The sequence below is a fragment of the Cupressus sempervirens genome, chromosome 11 (assembly GCF_028749045.1).
Source record: "Cupressus sempervirens isolate cs-2001-9-10 chromosome 11, ASM2874904v1, whole genome shotgun sequence".
Classification (NCBI taxonomy): Eukaryota; Viridiplantae; Streptophyta; class Pinopsida; order Cupressales; family Cupressaceae; genus Cupressus; species Cupressus sempervirens.
Window position 1 is genome coordinate 189262755 of NC_143128.1, and position 10052 is coordinate 189272806.

Sequence of the window (10052 nt, forward strand, 5' to 3'; positions counted from 1 at the left end):
TTTGATTTAGCACCTTATTCTTGTAATGATATATTGTGTTATTGTGATTGTTGGTAGTGATTCAATGTGATAGGAGGCTCACACCTAAGACTCTCCTTTAGTCATATGAAGGGTATATAATAAAAAATTTTGGTCATGTCATGTTAAAAAACTCTTAGTGTCTCTATTTATTATAGGATTAATTCTTTGATGATGTGCCAATGGTCCTTACATCTACTTTAGACAAAACATATATACTTAGTGGGCTTTTACCAGTCCTAGAGTTAATGCTAACAAAGAAAAAGAGTAAAAATTTAATAATTGAATATAGATATGGTATAAAAAATAGGGAAGTGAGATATTTTCATACTCAATTATTTATGCTAGGAATCAAAGCTAATTAAAGTACCTAGATTTTTGTTCAAAATTTTACAGCTTTGTTAGGTTGCTTGGTTAGATGAGAAAAAAAGGCCTTGATGTTAGGCATAAGAGGGACCGATTACCAAGGCTGAAAAAATTTAATGAGAAATGTTTCCAACATTCCCTTTATGCAAAAAAAAACCAAGCCAACTTTTTGAGGACCACCCATGATAAGAAAGGAACTCCCTTGGCATTGGTCTATTCCTATGTATTATGAACTTCCCAGGCAACCTCTATTGGAGGAGAAAATTACATTCTTAATTTTCTTGATGATTGTAATAGAAAGGTATGGATTTATATGTTTCATAAGAAGTCTAATTTTTAGCAAGTTTAAAAGTTTTTAATGCATTATGCGAGAATCAAATTAGTCTCAAAATAAAGTGTTTACAAATTGATCATGTTGTCAATTTTTGTTCACTAGAGTTTGATTCATTTTATGTGTAGATAATGGCATCCATAGAATCAAGATTGTATTGTTTACTCCTGAAGAAAATGGAGCAGCACATAGGATGAATAGAGAAATCCTTGAGAGATATCATTGTATGCTCTCTAATGTTTAAAGTTTAGGAAAGAAGTTTTGGGAAAAAGGCATGTAATACCATGATCTACCTAATCAACTAAAGTCCATCATTTGTGTTGGAGTTTGGCCTACTAGTGGAAGAATGGTTCGATAAAAAAAATTTAGACTCTCACATCCATTTATTTGGATGTGAAACATATATCCATGTTCCTATGTACAAGAGGAGGCTTGAACTAAAGTAACAACGAGGCATATTCATGGGTTTACTTTTAGAATTTGGGATTTGATGGAGAAGAAGATAATACATAATAGAGATTTAATATTTAATTAAAGGTTATTTCCAAAATTCAATGTGGAAGAAAATCAATATATGAATATGCTCATTTCTCTATTTTTTATAGCAATATTAATGCTTCTCAAAATTTGAACACTATTTCTTCAAAAAAAATTGCGTACCTCTAAATTACCACCAACTCCTTTATCTACTTCATCTATGGGGCCAATCCAATACTAATAGTGAACAAAAGTGTGATGAATTTGGTAAGAAAAATATAGATTCTAATTATTAGAATCATAGTGATAATTTTTCAAAATTAAATTGAAATGTGAACTAAGATGCTAATTCTCTATTCACATACAGAGAACATATTTAGTGTGAAACTGTCAAGTCACATAGTATTGATCGTCCAGTGCATGACCACACTATAGGTACCCAGTGTTATACAACACATATATCCCCTATTTTTTCTTTACACAGTAGTAAACCCATGGTCACACCTCTTAAGCAAGCCCATGTTTAAAAATTTGTTGACCAAGAACATTTTTAGGCATCTTCCATCTTGGAAAACACTAAAGAATAGTCTTCCTTCACATACAACGGTCTCCAATTAGAAAATCACACATTGTTCTAAAGTCCAAATGGTATAACATCCCAACATTAGACAAAATTCCTTCCTTTATCACATTCTTGAGTAAAATGATTGGTTGAGACCAATTAATAGCCCCCCCAAAAAAAAAATCATTGTTAAGTGATCCATTGTAGCAATTTATCTACTTTAGCTCAAAAAAGATTTGGATAGAAAGGCTAAAATGTTTTCTATTAGTTTAAATAAAATACTATTTAAAAGTATCAAATTTATGTCACTAATTAGACTTAGCTTTCTTATTGAAATGTATTCCAAGTGACATTGATTGTCATATTCAAGCCCACATGAGAAGAAAAAACAACATATCCAAAAGAATAGACAATAAAAAACACAATACTATATTTATCCTAATTCACCATAAATGTGGCTATGTCTAGACTTTGTAGAGAATTATATTAATTAAGAAAAGCTCAAGTACAAATTTAATTTACATCTAAAACACAATTTTAAAATGGTTTTTAATTTAACTATTAAAAATAATTAAATGTCATTTTGATGCTGACCTAAACATCGGCAATGAAGAGTGATGTCTACTGATATAGTTGAGGGAAAGGACTATTTAGGTTGACGTAGAAATCTAGGTAATAGAGTAAAATTACTATTTTTTTTATCATTCAATATTTTTTAATTTTTTTTGATGCTTTGGGCATTTTTCTTTGGTTGGTTTGGAAGTAGTTCAAGTTGTGGGTGATTAAATAGAAAATGTTATAGATATGGTGGCTTCATTATTATAAAATTATTCTTTATGTTTTAGAATTATTATCTATTATCGATTTTGTTTTAAGTTGGAAGACTAGTCTCGTACATAAGTCCAAAGTTATTAAAAAACTATCCTTCATGTTTTAGCTATTTAATTTTAAAGGAGATAGTGAAACACCCTCTCAAAGTAGTTAAATAAGGTACTTTATCCACATCTTCCATTTTTAGTGTGCCCTTGTCATAGGACAGTGGGCAACAATTTTAACCTATGCTAGTTACAATTTTTTATATTTAATTTTATTTTCTTACATTTATTTCTATTTTGTGATTGGTTGTTTTGATATTTCCTAGTAGTCTTTTCAATTGTTAAATTTTGAAAAAAAAAACTAAATTATTACACATTCTTTTAATCCTTCTCTTCTTAGTCACATCTTCTACATGCAATGCTACCTAACAACATTTTAGAAGACAAATGTAGACACATGTAAGAAAATGGATCATTATGTGTAGAATATAGTTGTTGAATTTGATATACAATTGATTAGAGATATACCCAACATAATATGGTTTTTGATAAAATAATATAATTGCAAAGTATTGGCATAATGGATTCGTTACTTAGGATTAGAGAAAACATGAAATAATGGTTCAGCAAAATTTTAAGGCTTAAAAGTAGTTTGTTACAGGCTTTATAAACAATAGACTAATCCAAAATGCTTTTAGTTCTTCCAATCAACATCATGATTTTAGAATATGTATAGAATGAGAATGGTGTGGAGACATTGGTGGTTTGGCAACATATAAGAGAGTAAAAATATTGTCAAAACAACTTTCTTGGTGATGTCTAGCTTTGCTTCACGGGGCATTGTCATTTTGGCCTTTCAATTGCCTACTATTGATGATACCATAGTCTACATGTGAAAGATGACAAAATGAAAAAAATATGACATTCAAAGGTGTCAATCTTGTGAAACTATGATAGTTTTAAGGTGGAAAATTTTGTTAAAATCAAAGAATTTCAATTCTATGAAAAATGTGTACAAGAAATGACACGTACTTGGCACATTTATGAATAACCTACATTTGATATAGCTGATTGAATGTGGAATTTATTATTAGAAAAGTTGTGGCACCATATGTCATTTTATTGTGGCAAACGCGAAAGGTTTCTTCAAACTAATTTCGTTTGTGGGTATGTCTTGCTATGTTGAAAAGGTTTTCTAATATTATAAAAATTATTTTTTCTTCTCTATCGACATGGAAGAATGACTAAAATATGGAGATATGGAAAGTTCTTGCTCTGTGAAAATGGAATATGAAAGAGTTTTTGCTCAGTGAAAATAAATGTTGAATTGTATAGTATGAACATGTTGATAATTTCTTCATGTCCATATGTTTATATGTATTCTTTTATTTTTTGTTTGATCTCTCTCTGACCATGATAATGGTGTCTGAGAAAAAGTGAAAAAGGGAGGAAAAATGGTTGCGAATAGAGGCAAAATAAAAGTGTTAAAAACCACTGTTGAGAAAGAGGTAAATGGAAGAAACTATTTTTTTTTAGGTATGCATAATGAAGATATGCCTGTCCAATTTCTTGTTAAATTATTTAAATTTTTCTTTGACTGGAATGATTCACAATCAGTTCGTTCATAAAGAAATATTGTTTTCAAATATTGCATGGATTTTCTTTGTGAAGATAAAAGGTTTTCTTTGAAGGAATGATTTTTTGTGTAAAAAATAAAAGGGTTTCATTCACAAAACCTAACAAAACCATTTCAAATGTTTTATGAGAAAAGTTGAAGATTCATTGGTTCCACTAGTTCATTTGTCATTATAAAGGCTTATGCTAGTTTTGCTTTCATGGTTTAATAGTTATAACATTATCTAAATCGCATATATCTTGAGGGCATTTCTAAAATGGCCCTAACTGGTTTAGTTTTTTTTTAAAACTGATACTCTTTGTATGAATTACATCTCTATTCGAAGAGTTTGTTGTAAATCTTGAAAGAGGTGTGAAATAGTGATGTAAAAAGTAGAGATACAAAATATTTTGAAATTGTGTAAGAGTGATCTGAAGGGTTGATTATAAACTTATCCACATGAATAGGTGTAATGTATAGTTATATGTGTATGTAAGCTTATAATAAAATTGAAAAAGAGTAAACAGGGTTGAATCTCAAAAGAGTTGTTGCTGCTGATTGTAAAGTGTTGAAGCTCAATAAAGATTATAGGTTTATGGAATGGTTTTTTTCTCCCTATGAAAAATACTTAAGGAATTTTGAGGGTTTCCCACTCAATACAAAATTTCTATCTCTATCTTCTTTGAGTCCATGTTTTCTTATTCATGTATGGTGAATGATTATTATTTGAGTAAAATATGAATGCATTCAATTTATGGAATATTAAAGTTGAAATTTGTAAATTGGTTAAGCAAAAATAGTAAGTTTTGATTCACCCCCACTCTCAGTGTTAGAAATGCTTTAGAATAATTGAGTGGAGGGGGGGAGGGGTGTGAATCAGTTATTCAAGGTCCAGAATTGCCTTATCAAACTTTTCACTAAGTATAGTGAGCCCATTCAAAGTAACCACACATCCAAGGTTAACATTCTTCTAAGAAAGTTACTAATAAATAAATATTCAAAAATCAAACACATAAGATCAGCACATAACACATCGATTTACATCGAAACCCAATTTGGAAAAAACCACTAGTAACATGCTACTTTGTTTCTCACCCTTCTGAAATGATGCCCTGTGAAAGGTCTACCCTATTAAAGGCTACAACACACTATTAGATGTGACCCAGTTAAGGGATTTCAAATACCCTATTAGGAGTGTGCCTAATTAAAGGACTTTAGAACATTCAACTTGGAATGTCACTCTATTACAGTATTTCTCAATGGTTATTAGGACAACCTAAGTCCATAGGATTTCTTCTCAATTGATACAATTGCAAGATATTAACAATTACAGGCTTTTGACCTGATAGAAGTCACAAATTTAACTTGTAGATTTCATATCACAATTCATATCACACATTTTCCTGGTCATCAATCTCTATAGCTTTGACAAGTTGAGCTCCTTTAAAGCTTTGTCTTCTTGAGTATTCTTTCTCATTGTGCCAATGCAATCTCTTCTCTATGGTCACTTATTGAAGCAGAGTCTTTGTGCTCCATTCTTCCTACTTTGTATCTTCTTCTTGAAACTTCACACTCTAGCCAACCACTTTCTAAACACACACTTTGATTCTTTGACCTTTGAATTCTTAGGTAGAAATTTAGAATCTATTTCCCGCTTTTACTTCCTACTCATACTTGGGTTTTAAATTGATTTGATAAGACATGATGTATATTTCCCTCCATTTTCTTTCTTCTAGAAACCTCATACAAAATTCACCTGTATTTTCCTAAGAATAGTTAACATAGAATTCTATAACACCATCTTACCATCTTTATCTTCCACCTGGTTCACAAAATTAAAGGTAACAACCTTATCATCTTAGATTTGGCGAATCTTTGTCTTTTCAAAAAATGCAGTAGGGTGGCATTATTGAAATACTGGTTCTCAGTAAATACTATGTTACTCAGTACCTTCTATAGATTCACTTGGCATCTACTAAATTTTACTAATGGTTGGCACCTATTACATTCTCCTTGCTAAGCACCTAAACTTTTCTCGATACCTACTATTTGCTTGACACCTGAAAAAATTATTCTTCTAATGTTTCTAAGTGTGACCAACCTCTATATCTCCAAGTGTATTAACAATGCATCATTTTACCATTTTCTTAACTGATCCTTGTACTTCATTACAACATTATAACTCAACCTTTCCCTTAGGTTCTTTTGTTACATCTTATTGATTAACTTCTCATAATCAATCAACTAAATGATAGTACTTGGATCTTATAAGAAAATGCCATTCCAATAAATAGAAAATTTGATGTCAATGACAAAACAATGATTGATAACATTCTTTATCAACAATCTCCCTTTTTTAATATCTTCAACATTGATTTTTTCGATCATATTCCAAACATCTCCCACTTTGACATTGATGGAAAACCAAACTGATCAACCAACCAAGATGATCAACCAAGTTATCAAAATGCTAACTAAGTTAAAACATTAAGACAAATGCCAAAAAGAAATTTTGGTTGACTTTCATATTTGCCTCTTTTTCATATCTCCCTCTTTGTTGATTCATACTAATTCCTCTAATCTTCTCCCTCTTAGATCTGTCATCCTGATTTCTTTGCTTTTGCTTCTCCCTCTTAGCTGTTGTTTCCTTTCTTCTTCCTTTTAGATATTTTTCCTTTTGATAGCCTTTATTTTTCTCCCATTATATGTCTAATCCTCTAGATTCGATCAATTTTTGCTATTTGATGCTATTTGATCAGTTCCTACTATTTTTCTCTCTTTGACAATGATGCCAAAGACTTAGCATCTTTAAATATCTAGATGTAGACTTTTACAATTTCTAATTTCTCCCTCTATCAGCATGCTTGTGACTGATTTGGAATTTCAGCACTTTAGTTTCCTTAGCATCAACTTATATCATTTCAATAATCAACACTTTTGATGCGAAACAACTCTATTGTTGTTCAAACAATCTAGGATAGGGGCTTTGCCCCTAGCTTACCTCTAAGATACTCAAATGCATCTTTAGGTAAAGGTTTTTTGAAGATGTTAGCAATTTGTTCATTTGAGTTGATATATTCCATCTTCACTTGTTTGTTTTCTACCAGTTCTCTTACATAGTGGTACTTAATTGCAATGTGCTTAGCTTTTGCATGCATCACAAGATTCTTGGATATGTTGATGGAACTTGGATTATCACAATAGAGTATCACTGGATCAGTTATCTTCTCCTTCATTCCTTTCAATAGGTGTTTGATCCATACAATGTTGGTACAATTGATTGTAGCTACAACATACTTAAGTTCGACTATGGACTATGATGTGCAACTTTATTTTTTGCTAGTCCAAGTGACTAGTCTTCTTCCTATGAAGAGTGCTCCTCCACTAGTTCTTTTCCCTTCATCAATGTTTACCTCCCCAATCTGCATTAGTGTAGGCATTCAATTCAAACTTTTCACTCCTCTTGTAGTATAAGCCAAAGTCATATGTTCCTTTTAGATACCTTATTATTTTCTTCACTGCAATAAGGTGATTTTCTCTTGGATTTGTTAAAAATGTTGCTACTATCCCAATAGCTAATGTAATGTTTGGTCTTCTACGGAAAACAAAGTGCAATTTTTCAATCGTTGTTATGTACATTGTCTAATTGACTTTAGTAGACTTGTCATTTTGAGATAACTTGTGTCCCGTTATCATTGGTGTGTAGATTGGCTTTGAATCCTCTAAGCCAAATGTCTTGAGTGTCTCCTTGATATACTTTGATTGGGTCACAAATATGCCATGTTTTAGTTGATGTACTTGTAATCCAATAAAGAATTTAATTTTCCCAAACATTGACATTTCAAACTCATGTTTCATCTGGTCAACAAAATCTTTGCATAGAACATCCTTTCCTCCAAAACTTATACCATGCACAAAGATTTTTGATATTAGGATATCCTTACCTTTTTTTCACATAATGTACAAGTTATTATTGTCATTTTTTCTTTCAAATCCTATCTTCACTAGATATTTATGAACTCTCTCATACCAAGCTCTAGGAGCTTGTTTCAAACCATAGAGAGCTTTATGCAGTTTGCATACCATATTGTTGTTCTCATCAACAAAACCCTCTAGTTGTTCAATGTAGACTTTCTCTTCTAGTATACCATTAAGAAAAGTAGACTTTACATCCATTTTTTAGACCTTGAAACCCTTTTAGGCAGCATATGCAAGTAGAGTTTTGACTCCTTATATTCTTGCAATAGGGGAAAATGTTTCAACATAATCTAGTCCTTCTTCTTGTGCATAACCTTTGCAAACTAGTCTAGCCTTATTTCTTGTGATCTGACCATTCTCATCTAGCTTGTTCATGAACACGTACTTCGTACCAATCACATTATTATTAGTTGGTCTTGGAACTTGTTGGGTTTTTTTTTGCACGAGGTCAATGATAGGAATCCATAATGTAATTCCTCTCTTGAAAATAAAATCTTTTTAAGGATCCACTCCAATGTTTAGTGTTTGTCTTGCGATGTACCAAAATCCACTCAGTAGAAGATGAATGATAGTGTTCACGATGAGGCCTTTGCTGGTTCTAAAAAACCTTCTATCTCAAAATTGAAATAAATTTGTTCGCTGTCTCAAAATATCACACGAAAAGAACAATATTTTTTGTATTTTTTGTTTTTTCAATGCATGTAACTCTAACAATGCAACTACTATGATGTCCTATTCTAATAGGGGCTGAGCAAAGAAGATAACATGAAATCAAATGACTTGAAATTGAAATTCCTAAATGGACATAAGCTACAACACACAACATGTTAGGAGTTAGACCTTTGCAAAAATCAGTAGAAAACCAATGAAAATAGGAGATGTGCTTCCTAGAATCCATTGATGCAATCACCGGTGAGAATTTTTAACAAATTGAATGATGTTTCACTCTTCATCAAATTGCAAGGCCACAAAAAGTGAGCTCATGCAAAAAAAAAACTATGTAGACACAATCGGGTGATCTCTTCTCAAGCTCGTTACATTAGCAAAATTCATATATATGTAGTAAAGACTAGAACTAAAAGATCACACAACTAGAAACAACACAATAAACCTTTGTCTCAATCATAATCTCATGAATAAAATCTAGAAAAAAATGACACATTCAGGCAACAATAACTACACTCTAAACGCTAGCACCAAAAGCATAATTTTATTGCATAATAATGGTGGCCCTTCTTACATTTTAGAATGGGGTATTCATAAGAAATCGTCTCCTCAATTTGTGTTGAGAGTGAGAGATATCTTGATGCAATAAAATAATTTTAAAACATTTAAAAAAACTAAATATATACAAAATGACAATCTAACTGGTGCTTAGAGGGACTCCATCCATATTTTATTCATTAATTGGATGCATGAGTCCTTTACATGTCAAAAATAGAGAAATCATGAGAGAGAAAGTAGGAGGAAGCCATAAATTGAAGTGGAAGTGCATGGAGGCATAAAAAATGGAAACTGGCCCTTTACTAGGCATGTGTTGGAGTTAACTTGCCATCAGAATCTGCTCCCATTGCATGGAAAGTGCTATTTTTGGAACTAGCAGTCAACTGCTGGTGCACCTCTAAATTCTGGAGCTACATGAAAATGTGAAGTTGCGGACCTCAAAAATGTGGAGCTGTAGACTCACAAACCTGTGTACCTACAAAGCTGCGGACCTTAGAAGCTCAATTTTCCAAATGGGTTTTTTGGGTTTTGCTCAAATGGGGTTTTAGATCATTTTTTGTATACATTCTTTGCCCTTTTTTGATGATTTACACCCTCTTTATAGCCAATCACTTTCATAAACTTTCACTCTTGCTTCTTCAATCTAAAATCCTAAGGCACTTGCAT